Below are 8220 nucleotides of genomic sequence, written 5' to 3'. Positions count from 1 at the left end.
CTTTTCTGCGTCGCACAAAGACACGGTGGTTGGAAACAAAGATCTCAAATTTGGACTCATCAGACCAAAGCACAGATTTCCACTGGTCTAATGTCCATTCCTTGTGTTCTTTAGCCCAAACAAGTCTCTTCTGCTTGTTGCTTGTCCTTAGCAGTGGTTTCCTAGCAGCTATTTTACCATGAAGGCCTGCTGCACAAAGTCTCCTCTTAACAGTTGTTGTAGAGATGTGTCTGCTGCTAGAACTCTGTGTGGCATTGACCTGGTCTCTAATCTGAGTTGCTGTTAACCTGCGATTTCTGAGGCTGGTGACTCGGATAAACTTATCCTCAGAAGCAGAGGTGACTCTTGGTCTTCCCTTCCTGGGGTGGTCCTCATGTGAGCCAGTTTCTTTGTAGCGCTTGATGGTTTTTGCAACTGCACTTGGGGACACTTTCAAAGTTTGCCCAATTTTTCACACTGACTGACCTTCATTTCTTAAAGTAATGATGGCCACTCGTTTTTCTTTACTTAGCTGCTTTTTTATTGCCATAATACAAATTCTAACAGTCTATTCAGTTGGACTATCAGCTGTGTATCCACCTGACTTCTGCACAACACAACTGATGGTCCCAACCCCATTTATAATGCAAGAAATCCCACTTATTAAACCTGACAGTGCACACCTGTGAAGTGAAAACCATTTCCAGTGACTACCTCTTGAAGCTCATCAAGAGAATGCCAAGAGTGTGCAAAGCAGACATCAAAGCAAAAGGTGGCTACTTTGAAGAACCTGGAATATGAGACATATTTTCAGTTGTTTCATACTTTTTTTGTTAAGTATATAATCCCACATGTGTTAATTCATAGTTTTGATGCCTTCAGTGTGAATGTACAATTTTCAAAGTCATGAAAATACAGAAAAATCTTTAAATGAGGTGTGTCCAAACTTTTGGTCTGTACTGTATGTATAGTGGGATTTCTTGTTCATTAATTGTAATAGATAGGTTGTACATGATAATGCGGGAGGAGCTCCGACACCGTGACATACAGGTACGTCCTGTTGATCACTGGAGCCGACAGCGGAGCGCCTGCAGTGCCAGCAACGGCCCTGACTGGTTAACCCTCTAGAAGCCACAATCAACAGCGATTGTGGCATCTAGAGGGCTGTGAGAGGAAGGTGGCTCCCTGTCTGACCTTTTCCCCCCTTTCCCGCATCCTACGAGGCGATCACGGGGAGCCAATAGTTTTCAAGGCAACCAAAGGTGATATAATAACCTCTGGGTCTGCCAGGTACGGTGGTCTGTGCTATAAGGGTCTAACGGGCCTCCTGCAGTTCTGCAATAAAGGAGAATGAAAATTACAATAATTCAACCTAATGAATAATGAAAAAATTTTTTATTTGAATATACGATGGAAAAAAGATTTTACAACTTTTTACACCGCAGGTACGGAAAACCGACTGTGCCTGGTCGGGACGGGACGGGGGTAAATCACCTGCAATATATTTGTATAGCAAGGCTGGGGTCACACTTGCGTGTAAATTATCGGTCGTATTCTCATCCAGAAAAGTGGGACACAATTTTTTTCTCACTTGTCTTCTGTATGCAATCCTTTTTTTTTTTACGCAGCATCTATTATTTTTTACAGAACCATTTACAGTTTCCTATGTTAAAGAATTGTAATGTATCTGTAAAAATCAGATGCCGTACTGTAGCTCCGTATGGCATCCGATTTTTTTTTCGCAACTAGCCAATTTCGGAGTGAAATTGCAGAATGCTACGATTTTTTATCATGCCAAATACAGCTGAGAAAAAATACGCAGATCTGCACTGAATCATTGAATAACATTTGTCCGAGTGAAATCCGATTTTTTATGATACTGCACTCCTCCGATTTAGGCTACGTTCCCACGATGAGCTTTTGTTGCGTTTTTGACGCCGCGTGTTTTTGATGTGTCAAAAATGCATCATCTTACAGTTCCACAAAGTGGATGACATTTATTGAAATCTCCTGCCCTCTTCTTTTTTACTCCGTGTAAACTGACCTGCAGTGCGTGTTTCATATCCACTCCATGTCAATTGCTCTTGCGGGCACAAGGAGTTTTTTGTGCAGAATTTCCCCATAGACTTACATTACATGCAGCAAATCAGCAGGTAAAAAACGCACGTGCGTTTTTAGTGCGTTTCTCTGGCGGAAACACATTAAAATCACTTTTCTTACTCACTTAAGTATGTCAATAAAGTTAAAGCAAAAAACAAACTACCAAAAACAAAGCAGCACCTCCTGCCGAACATGAAGAGGAAGTCCGGGCTGCAGCTGATCTTTGACTTCTTCATGTTCAATTCGTACGAAGATGGGGACAGTGACGCCAGCGCTGATTGGGCACCGGGGTCACGTGTCACAACAGCATCGGATCCCTGGGGAGAGCGAGTGTCGACACCGCGGGAACGGCACCAGCATGGGAGGTGAGTATAAGCTTTTTTATTTTATCGGAGCTAAGCGTGGGGGATGAGAAGGGGTTGTCCTAATAGTGGACAAACCCTTTAAATCAAAAATAAAGAAGTATGTATAGCATTGCCACATCCAGAACGACCCAATCTATAAAACTAACCCCTACAGTGAACAAAATATATTAAAAAAAAACACAGCAAAAAAGCTGTCATTCATTTTAATGTCACGCAAAAAGTTAAATAAAACACATTCAAAAAGGTGGAAAAAAATTATATAACTAAAAAGTCATCTCGTCCTGAAAAAATCAAGCCCCTACTTGGCTCTGTCGGCAGAAAAGTAACCATTTTTATGGTTTTATATGGTTTTAATGTGAAACTGTAGCGAAACATAAAATCCTTATTTAAACTGGTGTCGCTGTAGTTGTCCTGGCCAGAAGAACAAACTTGTCTTATCACTTTTACTGCACGATGAACAGTGTAAATAAAAAAAGAAAGATAAAAAAAAGTTATTGAACTGCTATTTTTTTGTTCAGTCTGCCTCCCAAAAGTGTGAATAGACCAATAAAAAAATGTAATGTACCCCAAAATGGTGCCAATAACAACTTTAACTCGTCCAGCAACAATTAACTCACAAACAGGTCTTTTGGTCGAAAAAAAAAAAAGTTATAGCTCTGAAACTATGGCGATACCAAAAAATATTTTTTGTAAAAAATAAGCATATTTAGTGTGTAAAAGTAGAAAGTCAGAAGAATTGTGTATCTGGTATCGCGATGATCGTACTGACTTGTCGTGTTACCTACAGATATAGCCAAGTGTAATTATACAAATAACGTGCCATCTTGATACTTTTCTCAGAAAGTTCTCTCACTTAGGCCTCCTTCAGTTGTCCTTTTTTTTCACATACGAGAAAAACAGACCGATTATTTTGATCAGAGTAAGATCCAAATGTCTTTTGTTTTTCTTGTAGTTGGCGAAGAAAAAAACAGTTTCTCCACATTCTATTCTCTCCGACACCCTGTGAACTTTTTTTATCACGGTCCCATAGACTTGCATAGTGATTTTGATCCAACCCTAAGATCAAAATCGAACATGCCTCTATAAATTTTCATGGAAAAATCACGGACATACACTACCGTTCAAAAGTTTGGGGTCACCCAGACAATTTTGTGTTTTCCATGAAAACTCATACTTTTATTTATCAAATGAGTTGCAAAATGAATAGAAAATATAGTGCAGACATTGACAAGGTTAGGAATAATGATTTTTATTAGAAAGAATAATTTTCTCCTTCAAACTTTGCTTTCGTCAAAGAATGTTCCCTTTGCAGCAGTTACAGCATTGCAGTCCTTTGGCATTCTAGCTGGTTATTTGCTGAGGTAATCTTGAGAAATTTCACCCCATGCTTCCTGAAGCCCCTCCCACAAGTTGGATTGGCTTGATGGGCACTTTTTGCGTACCATAGGGTCAAGCTGCTCCCACAACAGCTCAATGGGGTTGAGATCTGGTGACTGTGCTGGCCACTCCGTTACAGATAGAATACCAGCTGCCTGCTTCTTCCCTAAATAGCTCATGCATAATTTGGAGGTGTGTTTTGGGTCATTGTCTTGTTGTTGGATGAAATTGGCTCCAATCAAGCGCTGTCCACAGGGTATGGCATGGCTTTGCAAAATGGAGTGATAGCCTTCCTTATTCAAAATCCCATTTACCTTGTACAAATCTCCCACTTTACCAGCACCAAAGCAACCGCAGACTATCACATTACCTTCACCATGCTTGACAGATGGCGTCAGGCACTCTTCCAGCATCTTTTCAGTTGTTCTGCGTCTCACAAATGTTCTTCTGTGTGATCCAAACACCTCAAACTTTGATTTTTTGTCACTTTTCCCTGAAGGGCAGCATCCCGGAGTCGCCTCTTCACTGTAGACGTTGACACTGGCGTTTTGCGTGTACTATTTAATGAAGCTGCCAGTTGAGCTGTGAAGCGTCGATTTCTCAAACTAGAGACTCTAATGTACTTGTCTTCTCTTTCTACTCTGGTTAGAGCCTGTTTGTGCTCTCCTCTGAAGGGAGTAGTACACACCGTTGTAGGAAATCTTCAGTTTCTTGGCAATTTCTCACATGGAATAGCCTTCATTTCTAAGAACAAGAATAGACTGTCGAGTTTCACATGAAAGTTCTTTTTTTTTGGCCATTTTGAGAGTTTCATAGAACAAACAAATGTAATGCTCCAGATTCTCAACTAGCTCAAAGGAAGGTCAATTTTATAGCTTCTCAAATCAGCCAAACCATTTTCAGCTGGGCTAACATACTTGTGCAAGGGTTTACTAGGGTTTTCTAAACATCCATTAGCCTTCTTACACTTTTAGCAAACACAATGTGCCATTAAAACACTGGAGTGGTGGTTGTTGTAAATGGGCCTCTATACACGTATGTAGATATTGCAATAAAAACAAGACGTTTGCAGCTAGAATAGTCATTCACCACATTAACAATGTATAGTGTGTATTTCTGATTCATTTAATGTTAGCTTCATTGAAAAAAAATGTGCTTTTCTTTCAAAAAGAATGAAATTTCTAAATGACCCCAAACTTTTGAACGGTAGTGTATGAAGAGCCCCATAGACTATCACAGGTATGAATGCTATCCGTGAAAAGCACAGCACTTGTAAGCAAAAATCGCACTTGTGAATGAGGCCTTAAGTGGATAAAGATGTCAAGTTAGGTGTTTCGCATGATGAACAGTATTTAAAAAAGAAAAAATTCTTGTACTGCTGGTGATTTTTTCATTTTGCCCATCAAAAATTTCAGTAAGGCTCGGTTCATATTTATCCCGCGCTCTACAGTAAGCACTTACACTGGGGTTTATGTGTAAATCTACGAAAATCTTGATTCTGACAAAATCCCCAACTGAGCATTCCCTATGATGAGGCAGATGTAGTTGCTTAGGACTCCATCTGGTCTTTTTCAGTGGTATCCAATCCTTTTACGCATGAATAAAAACGCAGTTGACCACAGTTCTGTGCACCTCTAAAAAGATGGACACCGCTAACCAGAGGAACTCCGCTGCCACTTTATAGTGAATGGTCATGTCAGAGGTTTTGTCTGAATCATGTGTTTTGGAGATTTAGACGGAAACAGCGCAGATCACAGGATAAATGTGAACCGAGCCTTAAAGGAAATCTGTCACTCCCTGGGAGATATGAGACCTCTAATATGGGCATACAGGTTGTAGAAAAGTAAATCTATGCATATCTGTATTGCCCACAGTAGAGGTCTGCTTGCAGAGAAATGTGTTTTTATAAACAAGCCTATCCCCACCTATCTGATTAGGAAGCCCAGAAATCCCTGCCAATCAGTTTATTTTGCATATCCCCCCTCCCCTATGCCCATATTAGAGGTCTCATATCTCCCAGGGGGTGACAGATTCCCTTTAAATGTTATCCAAAATCTTATGCACCCAAAAATGGTACCAAGGAAATCTTCAACCCAACCCACGAAAGTCTAGGCTTGGGTCCGTCTTTCAATGGAAATATAGGGGGCTTCCACGTTACTGGTAGCACAAATTCTTTGTAAAAGCACCACGGAGCAATAGTTTTCCCCAAAAAACAATCCACTGAAATCTGTGCTCCAAATCCAAATGCCCCCTCTTTCTGAGCTCTACAATGTGCCGAAGCCACAGTTAGCATCCACATGTTTGGCATTACTGTAGCAGCGAGAACCTGCTTAATTTACGGGGTATGTGTCTCCAGAAGGACAAGGTATGCACAATGTATTGGACATTACAATGTATTGGGCACTACTGTTATAAACATAACACTCACAGGTAATGGAAAAAGGGAAGACGTACTACAGGGAGACGCCGATCCCACACCCAACTGGTCCCTGTAGAGACTAGTCCAACAACTCAACACCACCTTGGACATGGCTCCCTAAAAGGCCATTGAGGGGTTTCTCCTACCTCTTGAGGAACCAGAGGGAAGGCCGCAACACACTGCTAACAAGAGGAGAGGAAAGTGTGCAGGAAGATACAAAATCCCAGGGTGAGAAAATGAAAGCACGTTCATATAGGGTAGAGAAGGAAAGCTAAGGAGAGCCAAAAGTAAACAAGTATAACCTCCTGTAAACCTGAAGAGGTGAAAGGGAGAGGAACTGGGAAGCAAAACAAGCAGACTCACTGCAGGAATTCAACTGGTCTTTACCATGCTAGGTGAACCTCTTAGCTGAAGGGCTGGAACTTCTAAACACAAGTTCACCAGGTGTAGCCAGCAAGGAAGTGTAGTGAAGGGTGAACATATAAAACCCAACCCAGAAAGTGATAGAGTAGACCAAAACAGGAAAATGGAAAACACTTGGAGAGGAACAAACCAAGAAAGCGAAAACAAATACAATTTGAATGATCAGCACTTAGGGATGAAAAGGCAGACTGAGAAACTGTCCACGGAGCAACACGTCAGCGGATTGAATCTCCAGATCGAGCCATCTACACAACTACAATGGTATATTTGCAATTTTCACTCCACTCTGCAACATCCAATGTGTGCTTGTTTCTGGGAAACAACTGTGAGTGAAACAGGTTACTGCATCCGTAGATGAATTCCAAGAAGGGAGTAATCTCCAATATAAGGTCAAGTGATGGGGTTTTCTGTTGTTCTGGCACTTGGGGACTCTGCAAATGGATTCCGGAAACTATTCTAAGAAAATCTGTACTCCAAAAGTTAAATAGCACTCCTTCCCTCCTAAGCCCTGACGTATGGCTGTCATACAAGGTGTGGGAAGGACTAAGTGCAACACGAAGGGATGAGGGGAAGGGAGCCCAGACACTAGGGAAAGAGGGAGTGGAGACCTCCTATGCTGATCTGATATCACCCTGTCTCCCCTATCGTCCCTATATTGGTTCCTCACAGGAACCTAAACCCTGTATTTCCCTAGAGCTTGGCCCTGGATAGGGAAGGGTAGGGATGAGCACTAGTCAGTTCCCACTAACAACTAAAGACGACAAGGGAGACAAACAAGGGGGAAAGTAATTTAGCTTCAGCCGACTTCAGAGAGATTACATACATGTCCTCTTAGCACCAGAGAGGAAGTAAGTAGATTGCATTAGCGCCAAGCCTTCACAAGGAAACATGTGAATATCACCGGCACCTCCCTGTAGCAAACAAAGTATTTAAACACCCATGCCTGGGTGTCAGCAAGAGGGAGGTAGCCGCTGGGTCCTAGAGTGAGACAGATCTAAAAAGGTGTCTGTAATGCCAAACGAAGAGATCTCCTGCAACCAACTGCAGGGCGACTGTCTGACACACCCATGACAGTACCCCCTCGTCTACTAGTGGCCTCTGTACACTCAGATTCAGGTTTCTCAGGATAAGAGGTGTGAAATGAATGAACAAACCTGGGAGCGTACACCTCTGATGGTGAAACCCACATCCTCTCCTCTGGACCATAACCCTTCCAGTGCACCAAGTATTGTAGGGAACGAAGTTGGAGATGAGAACCTACAATCCTCGAAATCTGAAACTCCAGATTACCATCAACCATTATTGGGGGCGGCGGTAGGGGTGAGGGCTCAAGAGGTTCCACATATTTATTGAGTAAGGACCTGCGGAAAACATTGTGGACCTTAAGGGCCTGAGGAGGCTCAAAACGAAACGCTGCTGGGTTAATGACGGCGGTTATTTTATAGGGACCAATAAACCTAGTTCCCAGCTTCCAAGAAGGGACTTTCAACTTGATATTCCTGGTAGACTACCACACAAAGTCATTCACATTCAGGTCCGGACCTGGCAATCGTTTTC

Source organism: Phyllobates terribilis, unplaced genomic scaffold (assembly GCF_046119375.1).
Source record: "Phyllobates terribilis strain yellow unplaced genomic scaffold, ASM4611937v1 Scaffold_1__5_contigs__length_1240528914, whole genome shotgun sequence".
NCBI classification, from domain to species: domain Eukaryota; kingdom Metazoa; phylum Chordata; class Amphibia; order Anura; family Dendrobatidae; genus Phyllobates; species Phyllobates terribilis.
Note: the sequence above shows the minus strand (reverse complement) of the source record.